The 11,738-nt window shown below is 42.4% G+C and overlaps 1 pseudogene; it reads left to right on the top strand.

Moving 5' to 3' along the window:
• Positions 1-9,127: 9,127 nt before the first annotated feature.
• On the top strand, positions 9,128-10,790 carry LOC102825634 (annotated as a pseudogene).
• Positions 10,791-11,738: the final 948 nt, after the last annotated feature.

The raw sequence follows: 11,738 nt of genomic DNA, 5'->3' as shown, positions 1-11,738 counted from the left end.
TCTGTGTCGGAAGAAGTACAGCCAGTGTGGGCCTTGGAAGCCAGGGTAGCCAGACTCCATCTCTTATACTTCAGACATGTTACCAGGAGGGCCACTGGCAAAGGATATCATGCTTGATAAAATGTAGGGTCAGAGCAAAAGAGGAAGACCCCCAATGAGATGGATTGGCACTATAGCAGCAGCAATGAGCTCAGGTGTTAGAATTATGAGGTTAGCCCAGGACTGGGCAGTGTTTCGTTCTGTTGGGTACAGGATCACTATAAGTTGGTACCAACTCCATGGTATCTAACAACAACAAAAGACTTGACCCAAAATACACCCTACACTAAGCCCATCTCATTAACATAACAAAGATGAGTTCCCAAATGGGATTATAGTCATAGACCTAGAGACAAGGATTTACAACACAGAATTTTGGGGAGCACAATTCAATCCCTATCAATTAGGTCTTTTAAAATCAACAAAATATGGAAACTTCCACACCTTTCTATCAGCAATTGACAGAACCATCAGACAGAAAATCAGTAATTATATGGTAAAACTGAGAAACATCATTAATCAACTGGATTTAATTAACATTTATAGAAACTTCCTCCTACAACAACAGAATGCACATTCTGGTCAAATTCACATAGAATATTCATTAAGATCGACCGTATCTTAGGTCATAAGAGGGAGATTGTATTTTTATCAATGCCAAATTTAACAAGTGATGAAATTGACATAATCTTAAATTGTTATGAGATCTGTGTAAGTTTCTATTAACTTCAGATTTTCAGCCAATAATTGTGGGCCCAGTGTATGAATGTATGTGTGAGTTTTGTATGCATCTCGGAAGATAGGTCTGACAGTCTACTTCTGAAAGATCATAGCCTTGAAAACCCTGTGGAGCAGTTCTACTCTGCACACATGAGTCTAAATCAACCCCACAGCAATTGACAGCACCACCATCACTTTCCTGTGCCCTTAGCAAGTTCACAGGTCTCTGGCACTGTGTACAAACAGAAGGAAACATTTGCTATTCTTTAGAACACAAGTACTCAAGTGCAAAAATTGCCGGCCTTCCACTGACTGCTGCTCTCTCCTAATACTTTCCTACCTAGCACGTACAGGAAAGCTACAACCAAACCAGACCCACACGGTTGAGTCGATTCCAACTCCCCTTAGGGTTTCCAAGGCTGCACATGTTTACAGAAGCAGACAGTTATAGCTTTCTCGTGCAGAGCAGCTGGTGGGTTTCAATCACTGATCTTTTGGTTAGCAGTTGAGTGCCTTAACACTGCACCACCAGGGCTCCCATTTATATTATTGTTGTTGTTGTTAAGTGCCATCAAGTCTGTTCTGACTCATAATGACCCTGTATAGTGTTTCGAAAGAGCAGCTGGTGAGTTTGAACTGCCAACCCTGCAGTTCAAACGTCCTACAGTGCCACATCAGGATTCCCATTTACATTGTGAAATATATTAAATATTTAAACTATTTTAAAGTTATTTTCATTATATGTATATATGTGATTTTAAATTATACAAATCTAACCCTGAATATAGAACAGTGAAACATTATGAATAACACCAGAATATTGTCAGATACAGTGCCAGAAAATGAGCCCCTCAGGATGGATGGAAGGCACTCAAAATATGACTAGAGAAGAGCTACCTCCTCAAAGTAGAGTTGACCATGATGACATGAATGGCCTTCGGGACCTTCGTTGGCTAATGAAGCACAACTCCTAATGAGGAGAAACAGCTGTAAATGCACATTACTAATCAGAACATGGAATGTATGAAGTATGAACCTAGGAAAATTGGTAGTTGTCAAATAATGTAACAGAATGCATAAAGATCAATATCCTAGGCATTAGTGAATTTGAATGGATTTATATTGGCCATTTTTTATCTGACAATTACAAGGTTTACTATGCTGGGAATAACAAATTGAAGAGGAATGGCGTCACATTCATCATCAAAAAGAACATTTCAAAACCTATCTTGAAGTATAATGCTGTGATAGGATAATATCCATACGCCTACAAGGAAAACCACTATTTCTGCACAAACCATTCAAGCCAATGATGATGAAATTGAAGGGCTCTACAAACTTCTTCAGTCTGAAATTGATCAAACATGAAATCAAGATGTATTGATAATTACTGGTGATTGGAATGCAAAGGTTGGAAACAAAGAGGAAGGATCAGTCATTAGAAAACATGACCTTTTTGATAGAAACAATGCTGGAGATGGCATGGCAGAATTTTCAAGACTAATGACTTATTCATTGCAAATACCTTTTTTAAACAACATAGAAGATGACTGTACACAGGACCTCACCAGATGCTATATACAGAAATCAAATTGGTATACACCAAAATTAAATTGGACCAATAAACGGCATCAATATGAATGGAGAAAAGATTGGAGATGTCACAGACTTCGTTTTGCTCAAATCAACCATCAACACTCATGGAAGCAGCAGTCAAGATATTAAACAACAAAAATTAAACAACATACTGCATTAGGCAAATCTGCTGCTCAACCTACTTTAAGTGTTCGAGAGCAAAGATGTCACTTTGAGAACTAAGGTGTGCCTGACCCAAGCCATGGTATTTTTATTAACCTCTTAGGCATGTGAAAGTTGGACAGTGAATAAGGAAGATTGCAGAAGAATTGATGCATTTGAGTTATGGTGTTGAAAGAGAATATTAAAAGTACCACACTTTCAAAAGAACAAACAAATCTGTGTTGGAAAATATATAGCCAGAATGCTCCTTGGAAGCCTGGATGCCAGACTTCATCTCTCATACTTCAGACATATTGTCAGGAGGGACCAGTCCCTAGGGAATGTTATCGTGCTTGGCAATGTGGAGGATCATAGAAAAAGAGGAAGACCCCAATGAGATGGATTTGCACAGTGACAGCAGCAGTGAGTTCAAGCATAGCATCGTCGGTGAGGTTGGCACACAACCAGTTAGTGTTTTGTTCTGTTGTGCATAAGGTCACTACGACTCGGTACCAACTCAATGGCATCTAACAACAACTCTCTCCAAATTCATCTCCTAATATTCTCTCATTGCTGGATTTCAAAGGAGCCTTTGCATTTGTTGTTTCATCTGCCAAAGTTCCTTTCTCTAGATTAATGTGGAGATAGACTTCTTTCCATTTTACAAATAGCAGCTTATCCTCATTTTCAAAAGCACCCCCAAGTTACTGTTTTATTTCCTCTATGTTTTTACCATTCCCTGAAATTATCTAGTTTACTTTTGTCTTGTTTTGTTCTTCTGTAGGACAATGTAAGCTCTGTGAGGTAGAAGGTCTGTTCTGTCTTATTCAATGTGGTACTCCTGCACTTAGAACAATATCTAGCCCACAGCAGGTGCTCAGTAGTATGTTTGTTGAGTGAATGAATGAACCCTGATGAAACTCACAGAGAGAAAGAAAAAAATAAAAAGTCACCCAGAAGGCAAAACTCATATTTTTCTCAAAAGTACAGGTAGAGGGAAGACATTTTCTAGGGGCAGAGGCAGGGCATAGCCAGATATCTGAGACTTAAGGGTCTTTAGGAAAGAAAGAGGTCTCGCCATCCCTGGCACTCCAAGGAATGGGTATCAGGTCATCTTCAGGGTCTACTGGATTGTGAGGTCACCTGTGGACTGAGTAAGTGAACAGCAGGCTCAGTATGACACTTGTGATGCCCATGCCAAGGTCATGACTCTTCTCCATAGATGTTGGCATCTCAAGTCTGTGAAGACAGGGAAGTGTCCTCAGAAGAGGTGTACAGATGATGATTGTGCTGGAGAAGAGAGGGGTTCCTGGTTAGGGTAAGGTTGAAAACAGAGGGGGTTTCCTTCAGGAGAAACCTGGGGTGGGAGGCAAGGGACAGTGAGGGGGAACAGAACCCAAGAAGATGGGCAAGCAGGGAGGATGACTCCCTTGGGGAGAAAGGGGCAAAGGAGACCATGCAATAAACATGGGGTTCCAGGGAAGAAACAGATTCACAGGATATAGAAGGAGCAAGGCAAGTTTCTGGGGAGAAAGAAAAACAAACAGGTGTTATGTCCTTCTAAGAGCATAGGGGTGAAAGAGGAAAGGGGCAAGATGGTCCCTGGGGAGAAGGCTGGGAGAAAAGAGGGGACGAGAGCTGAGTGATGCCCTGGAATGGGGAACAGAGCAAAGGCATCCATGCCTGGAATGGTGAATGGATGTGGGGTTGTACCTCACCCTGACAGAGAAAACAAGGGCTGGAATCCCAAAGAAGAAGCAGCAGAGGAGGGACATGATGGACAAAGGCAGGAAGTCCCCCAAAAAGGGGCCTGTTAAGGGTGCCACAGATATTGCTGAGCAGGCTAATGAAGGCTACAGAGCACAGGGAACAGCAGCTATACACTGTAGGTATAGGCCGTGCAGAGAGAAGCTGAGATAGGATCTGCACACAGCAAGTAGGGAAAGGCGAGAGTAGAGGCCCTGAGGATTGGAATCTGAACTGACCCTACCAGACAGAAGAGCCCCAGAAGCTGACCTTGGCCTTCCAGCAGAGGGCACACTGACCTAGGTGTACAGATAACCCTTGTTGCCCCATCACCAACTTCCTGAGTCATATAACTCTCTAATAGTCCTCTCCCTCCCTAATATGCCCTCTCCCTCAACTGCCCTACTGCCTTCCTACTGTTAGCAACCCTGTATAGCGTTTCTGAGGAGCAGCTGGTGAGTTTGAACTGCCAACCTTGTGGTTCAGTGCTTATCCTATGGTGCTACACCAGGCCCCTAAAAGGAACCATTGTGGCACAATAGTAAAGTACTTCACAGTTGTGGTTCAAACCCACTTGTTGTTAGGAACCATCAAGTTAGTACCAAATCATAGCGATTCTATGCACAACAGAACAAAACACTAACTGGTTCTGAACCAACCTCACAATCATTGTTTCGCTTAAGCTGACGGCTGCTGCCAATGCACAAATCCATCCCACTGGGGGTCTTCCTCTTTTTCTCTGACCCTTCACCTTACCAAACATGATGTTCTTTTCCAGGGACTGGTCCCTCCTGATAATATGTCTGAAATACGAGAGATGATATCTGGCCATCCTGGCTTCCAAGGAGCATTCTGGCTGTATTTCTTCCAACACAGATTGGTTTGTTCTTTTGGCAGTTCATGGTACTTTAATATTCTCCAACACCATAACTCAAAGGCATCAATTCTTCTACGGTCTTCCTTATTCACTGTCCAACATCCACATGCATATGAGGTTATTGAAAATACCATGGCTTGGATCAGGAGCACCTTAGTTTTCAAAGTGATATCTTTGCTCTTGAACACTTTAAAGAGGTCTTGTGCAGCAGATTTACCTAATGCAATATGTCTCTTGACTGCTGCTTCCATGAGTGTTGATGGTTGATCTGAGCAAAATGAAGTCTTTGACAACTTCAATCTTTTTTCCATTTATCCTAATGTCATTTATTGGTCCAAAGGTGAGGATTTTTGTTTTCTTTTCAGTGAGGTGCTACTTACTACCCATATAGAAGGCTATGGTCATTGATCCTCATCAGTTAGTCAAACCCACTAGCCACTTGGGCAGAAAAGACCTGGCAATTTGCTCCCCTAAAGATTAAAGCTTAGTCCTACTTTGCCCTATACCCAGAGCCACTGAGTTCATTCTGACTCATAGCAACTCTATAGGACACAGTTGATCTGTTCCTTATGTTTTCCAAGGGAGTCCTAGTGTGGTGACATAGGATAAGCACTAGACCTCAAGGTCGGTTTGAACCACGCAAGTCAATGGTTCAAACTCACCATCTGCTCCTCAGAAATCCTATACAGGGTCACCATGAGTCGGAACCAACTCCCCGGCACTTAACAATAAATCTTTAGTAGAGCAGATAGCGTTATCTTTCTCCCTCTGCGCTGCTGGTAGATTTTGAACCAACCACCATGCATTTTGTAGACTAATGCTTAACCCACTGTACTACCAGGGCTCCTTACTCTGACATATGTACTCCACATTCAAAAAAAAACTCAAGGCTGTCTAATTGATTCAGACTCATAACGATACTCATACGGTTTCTAGATCTTTACGGGAGCAGAAAGCCTCATCTTTCTCCCAGAGCGAATGGTGGTCTTGAACTGCCGATGTGGAGGTTAGCAGTCCAGTGTTTACCCTACAGTGCCACCAGGGCTCCTGAAGTCAATTAGAAGATACATATCACCAACAACATACGCCTCTAGCTGCTCCCAATAATTTCCATCTTGTGCAACATAAAACTCTTTCATCCACAAATCCCCACCCCATAACCCTCTCTCTGTCTCTTAAATTCCCTCCCCATCTATCATCATCTCCTCCCCAGCTTTTCAGTATTCTCCTGTTTCCTGTATCTACAACCCTGTCTCTTTCCGGGAAGTTCTTCCCCAGGTGACCCCCTAACTCCTCTTTGTTGTTATTGATGTTGTTAAGTGCCGTTGAGTCGATTCCGACCCATAGCGACCCTGTATAGGGTTTCCAAGGAGCAGCTGGTGAGCTTGAACCACCGATCTGGCAGTTCAAACGACTTTGCAGTCTGACGCATTAGCCCACAGCGCCACACCAGGACTCCTAAGGTACTCCGAAAACCCTCTTTCTATCCCCCCTTAACTCCCTGTTCCTATAGATCCCTCCTGTCGTGGTAACCTTTTTCCCACACCCCAAAATTCACTCTCATTCCCTCATAATATCCTATGTCTCCTTTCACCATACCGCATCTCTTACAGCCCTGTCTAGCCTCCTCCCCATATTTCTCTCTGTCCTTCATAACTCTCCCTGTGCCCAATGAACCCCATCTTTGTGCCCACTATTCTACTAGAATCCCCTTTCATGTCCCCACCGTTTTTGGCTAATCCGCCACCAATTTATTTAAGGTCCGGAACCAACATAGTTGCCAAGGAAGTGACGCCACCAAAGCGTTGCCTCTCTAAACTCCCACTTTGCCTTTGATGTAGTGGGCAGGGGCGGGCGCTTCTCTTCCTCGTTGTGATTGGCTGGTTTTATATGGGGGAGGAGTTTCAAGGGTTTCCTTTTAGTCTGGGCTTCTGATTGGGTCAATGAATATAGAGAATTTTCTTAAAACACAATTTTACCTCCCAAGGAGTCCGGGTGTGGCGCTGTGGGCTAATGCATCAGACTGGATAGTCTGAACTTCAAGGTTAGTGGTTCAAGCTCACCAGCTGCTCCTTGGAAACCCTATACAGGGTTACTCTATGGGTCGGAATCATCTCGACGGCACTTAACAACAAGGACCTCTGGTGGGTGTGAGTTAGGCATTGGGCTGCTAACCCAAGATCAGCGGCTCAAACCCAGCAGCCACAGCGCAGGGAGAAAGATCAATCTGTCTGCTCCTATAAAGATTCAGTCTACCTCAAAATCTACATAGGTTTGGGGTTTGGTTGTGGATTCCACCTCCTAGTTAGCTTAGCTTGATAAAACACACACACACACAAAACCCAAACCATATAAAAGAGGTAAGAATTCTGATACTTGCTTTTCTTCTCTCTAAGTGGTCCCATAAAATAGGTGAGCATTTTAGGAGCACAGAAAGCCTTTATCTTTCTCCCAGAGCGACTGGTGTCATTTCCCAGTCTGAGTGTTTTGAGTGATAAAGTTGGGATGTACTAGTTCATTTAAGATCTGCCACCTATTGTGCTGAACCCTGTGCTGAGCCTTAGGAACCAGTAAGCCACCAAGACAGACAAAGCTATGGTTCTCATTGAGTTTTCAGTCCATGGAAAAGGCAGAGATAAATATTCATATATGTAAATAACTTCTCAGATGGTACCAAGTGCTCTGGGAAATGCTCTACGAGGATTCGGTAGAGAAAACTTGGGAAAGCGATTTGAGGTGGGGGTGGTTGTTATTGTTAAGTGCTGCGGAGTCGGATCCAACTCATAGTGACCCTGTGTAGTTCCCATATGTGCAGCTGGTGGGTTTGAACCGCTGATCTTGCTGTTGGCGATCCAGTGCTTATGGGTAGGGGAGGTGGATGTCAGATTAGGTTTATTTGAAAGGTGTTATCTGAGCTGAGACCTGAAGGCTGAGAGAGGGGCCAGTTATATAAATTGTTTGCAAAGCTAAAACATTTTCCTACACCCTGGAACGTTCCCAGACCACACATTGCACCCAAATGAGAAGCAAAGGTTTAAAGCAATGTGTTTACCACAAACCCAGAGGAGCAGAAATCGCTTTGCCTTCCAATGCCTGACAATTTGTCAGTACTCCAGAGTGCTAGAATAATGGCTCCCTTTGTGACAGACTAATGGAAGAAGAGCCCTTTCATGAAAATGTAAGGAGAATAGTCCTACATGTGCCAATAAAAATTCCGGAGCTAGGATACCCTGGCAAGTATTGTTGATTTGGGCTTTGCAATCATGTAACTATCTTACATAATTATTTTCAAAAATTAAAACTCAACCCTGAAAAATGAAAATAAAATAAACAATTGAGCCCAGATGGATATGTAGTTGATGGTGTAAACAGACAACAGAGACATTATTCCCAATGACTTTAAACACAATAATTTCACTTTGCATCCCTAATAGACATGCTTTAAGGACAGAAAGAAGAAAAAAAACATCGAAAGAATCTTTAACTGTTTTTAGTGATCATAATTTTGGTGGTAATATCGATATTGCCGTTCTGAGGTTGCTGAAGATGATGAATAAAACAAGTGACATCTATGTAGCATTTCTGATGTCACTGTGAGCTCGGATTTTGGAAATGAGAAAAATGATGATACATATAAAATGAAAAGGAGCCCTGGCGTGGCATTGCAGGGTAAGCACTGGACCACAAGGTCAGTTTGAACTGCAAGGGCGCTGGTTCATAGCCTACCAGCCACTCCTCCTTGGAACCCCTACACAGGGCCACTATGAGTTGGAACCGACTCAATAGCATTTAGTAACAGCAACAAGAAGATGAAAAGGGTTAGGCAAAGGGGAGGTTTAATGGGAGAGTCATGAGGTGATAGTGAGGGGGTTTCTTGGTTTCTCTGTGGAGCTCTTAAGCCTTACCCCTTAGTGGAGGCTGTAGGCTCTGCCATTTCTTCCAATCCCAGTCTGCATACAGACACCTCTCCCTCCAGCTTTGGAAGGTGGGCTGAGGCCCAGAGTTAACATGCCAGCTAATGAGAAATCACCCCAGAAGTTCCCTGCCCTGGTTCCAGGAGAACCTGGCAGATCACTTGAGAGATCCCTGTCATCCAAGGACGTGGCTGTGGATTTTACCCGACAGGAGTGGCAAGGACTAGACTCTGCTCAGAGGAGTATGCATAAGGATGTATTGCTGAGAACTACAGCAACCTCACATCTGTGGCTCTTGAAGATGCAGTTCCTCTTCCATCAGAGGGCCTAAAGCTCAGACAACTTGGCCCATGTCCTGTGCCATTTCCCACTAACAGGTCTCTGCATGGCCAAACCAGAGACAATCTTTAAGTTGGAACAAGGGGAAGAGCTGTGGATTTTAGAGGACGAATCTTCAGGACATAATTATTCAGGCTCTCTCTCACTGCTGTATGGCAGCAATTCTGTTGGAGAAAACGACCTTTTGCTTGATAAAGACCTTCTTCAGCATCAGAAGATTCAAACTTTGGATCAAACTGTTGAGTACAACGGATATGGAAAAGTCTTCTATAACAAGTCAGACTCTGTTAGACTTAAGAGCACACACATAGGAGAAAAAAAACTTTGAATGTCATGAATGTGGGAAAACATACTGCAGGAAATCAAACCTTGGTGAACACCTGAGACTACACACAGCGGAGAGACCTTTTGAATGTGGTGAATGTGGAAAAACCTTCAGTGCAAGATCATCCCTTATTGCTCATCACAAAACTCACACAGGGGAGACGGCTTTTAAATGTAAATGAGTGTGGGAAGTCCTTTGTCAGGAAGTCAACTCATCCTACATCAGTGAACACACACAGGAGATAGACCCTATGAATGCAGTGAATGTGGAAAACTTTTTCTGAGAAGGCAACCCTCACAATTCCTCAGAGAACACACACACGGGAGAAACCCTAAACATTTCATGTAAAGATATCTCTTACCCAACACTGAAGAACTCACACAGGGGAGAAACCCTATGAATGTGGTGAATGTGGAAAAACATTTCATGTAAAGATGTCTCTTATCCAACACCAAAGAACTCACACAGGGGAGAAACCCTACGAATGTGGTGAATGTGGGAAAAACTTCCATGCAAAGAATGCTCTAACCCAACACCAAAGGATTCACACAGGCAAGAAACCCTATAAATGTGTTTGTTGCATGTGGAAAATTCTTCAGAATGAAGATGACTCTCAATAATCATCAGAGAACTCATATAGGTGAAAGCCCTATCAGTGTAATGAATGTGGGAAATCTACATTCATCTCTTGGTATACATCAGAGAATTCACACAGGAGAGAAACCTTATAAATGTAGTGAATGTTGGTAATGCTTTCCATGTGAAAGCACACCTCATTGAACATCAGAGAATGCATTCAGGAGAAAAGTCCTATGAATGTTGTGAATGTAGGAAAATTTTCAGTATGAAGAAATCCCTTTGTCAACACCAGAGAACTCACACAGGAGAGAAACCATATGAATGCAATGAATGTGGAAATGCCTTCTATGTGAAAGCATGCCTCATTGAACATCAGCGAATTCACACAGGAGAGAGACCCTTTGAATGTCAAGAATGTGGGAAAGGCTTTTGCCCTAAAGCACACCTCATAGAACATCAGAGAATTCACATCAGCTGGTCCTTACTTTGTGTCACTGAGAAAGCCACTACCTGAAGGCCCCTTTTACCATTTGATGCCTTTGGGGCATCCAATCTCTAGGACACACAGAATACACCTGGAAGAGTGATAGCTCATTTTGTTTACATTTGGATTTCCCTAAACAATAGTGAAATTGTCCATCTTCTTAATTTGTTAATTGGATATTTGGGTGTTTGTTTTCCTTCTTCTTCTGCACATTGACCATTCATAACCTTTGCTCATTGTTTTTTAATGGGTTGTTTGCCCTTTAGTTCTTAGTTTAAATGTTATGTTTGGTTTTTGTCCGTGTTTTTAAATATATGATATAAAAATCCTTTGTCAGTGATGTGTGCTGCAATATTTTCTCCCAGACTTTGGCTTGTTCTTTAATGTGCTATTTGTTTTCTTTTACTGAAGTTTTATGTTTAATATTGTCTATTCCAAGGTGATAATATTCTCCTGTATCTTCCTCTGAATTATATAGCATAAAGTCTGCAATATATAATACTAGGCTGTCTTTATAAAATTTTACATAAAAGGTATCACATTATGTGTAAAGTCCTGCAGCTTGTTTTCATGTATCTTTTTAAGATCTATCCATGTGGATAATGATAGGTCTGGTTGATTCGTTTGTGTCTCCATTTCCCTAGTGAAGGACATTTGTATTGATTCTGTGCTGAGGCAGCACAGGAGACACTCACTCATCTCTGCCAAGAAATTTGGGAGACAACTATCTGGCCAACTGATTGAGAGAGATCCATTTTTGTGCCCATTCCAAAGAGAGGTGACCCAATGAAATAATCAGACAATCTCTTTGATATCCTATGCGAGTAAAGTTTTACTAAAGGTGATACAGAAACGGCTGCTATCATACATTGACAGAGAACTTCCAGAGGCTCAAGCCGGATTCATAAGAGGCCGTGAAACAAGGACTATCATTGCTGATGTCCAATGGATCTTGGCTGAAAGCAGAGAATATCAGAA

This window comes from Chrysochloris asiatica, unplaced genomic scaffold (genome assembly GCF_000296735.1).
Source record: "Chrysochloris asiatica unplaced genomic scaffold, ChrAsi1.0 scaffold00104, whole genome shotgun sequence".
NCBI lineage: Eukaryota > Metazoa > Chordata > Mammalia > Afrosoricida > Chrysochloridae > Chrysochloris > Chrysochloris asiatica.
This window is presented reverse-complemented; position numbering and strand designations above follow the sequence as displayed.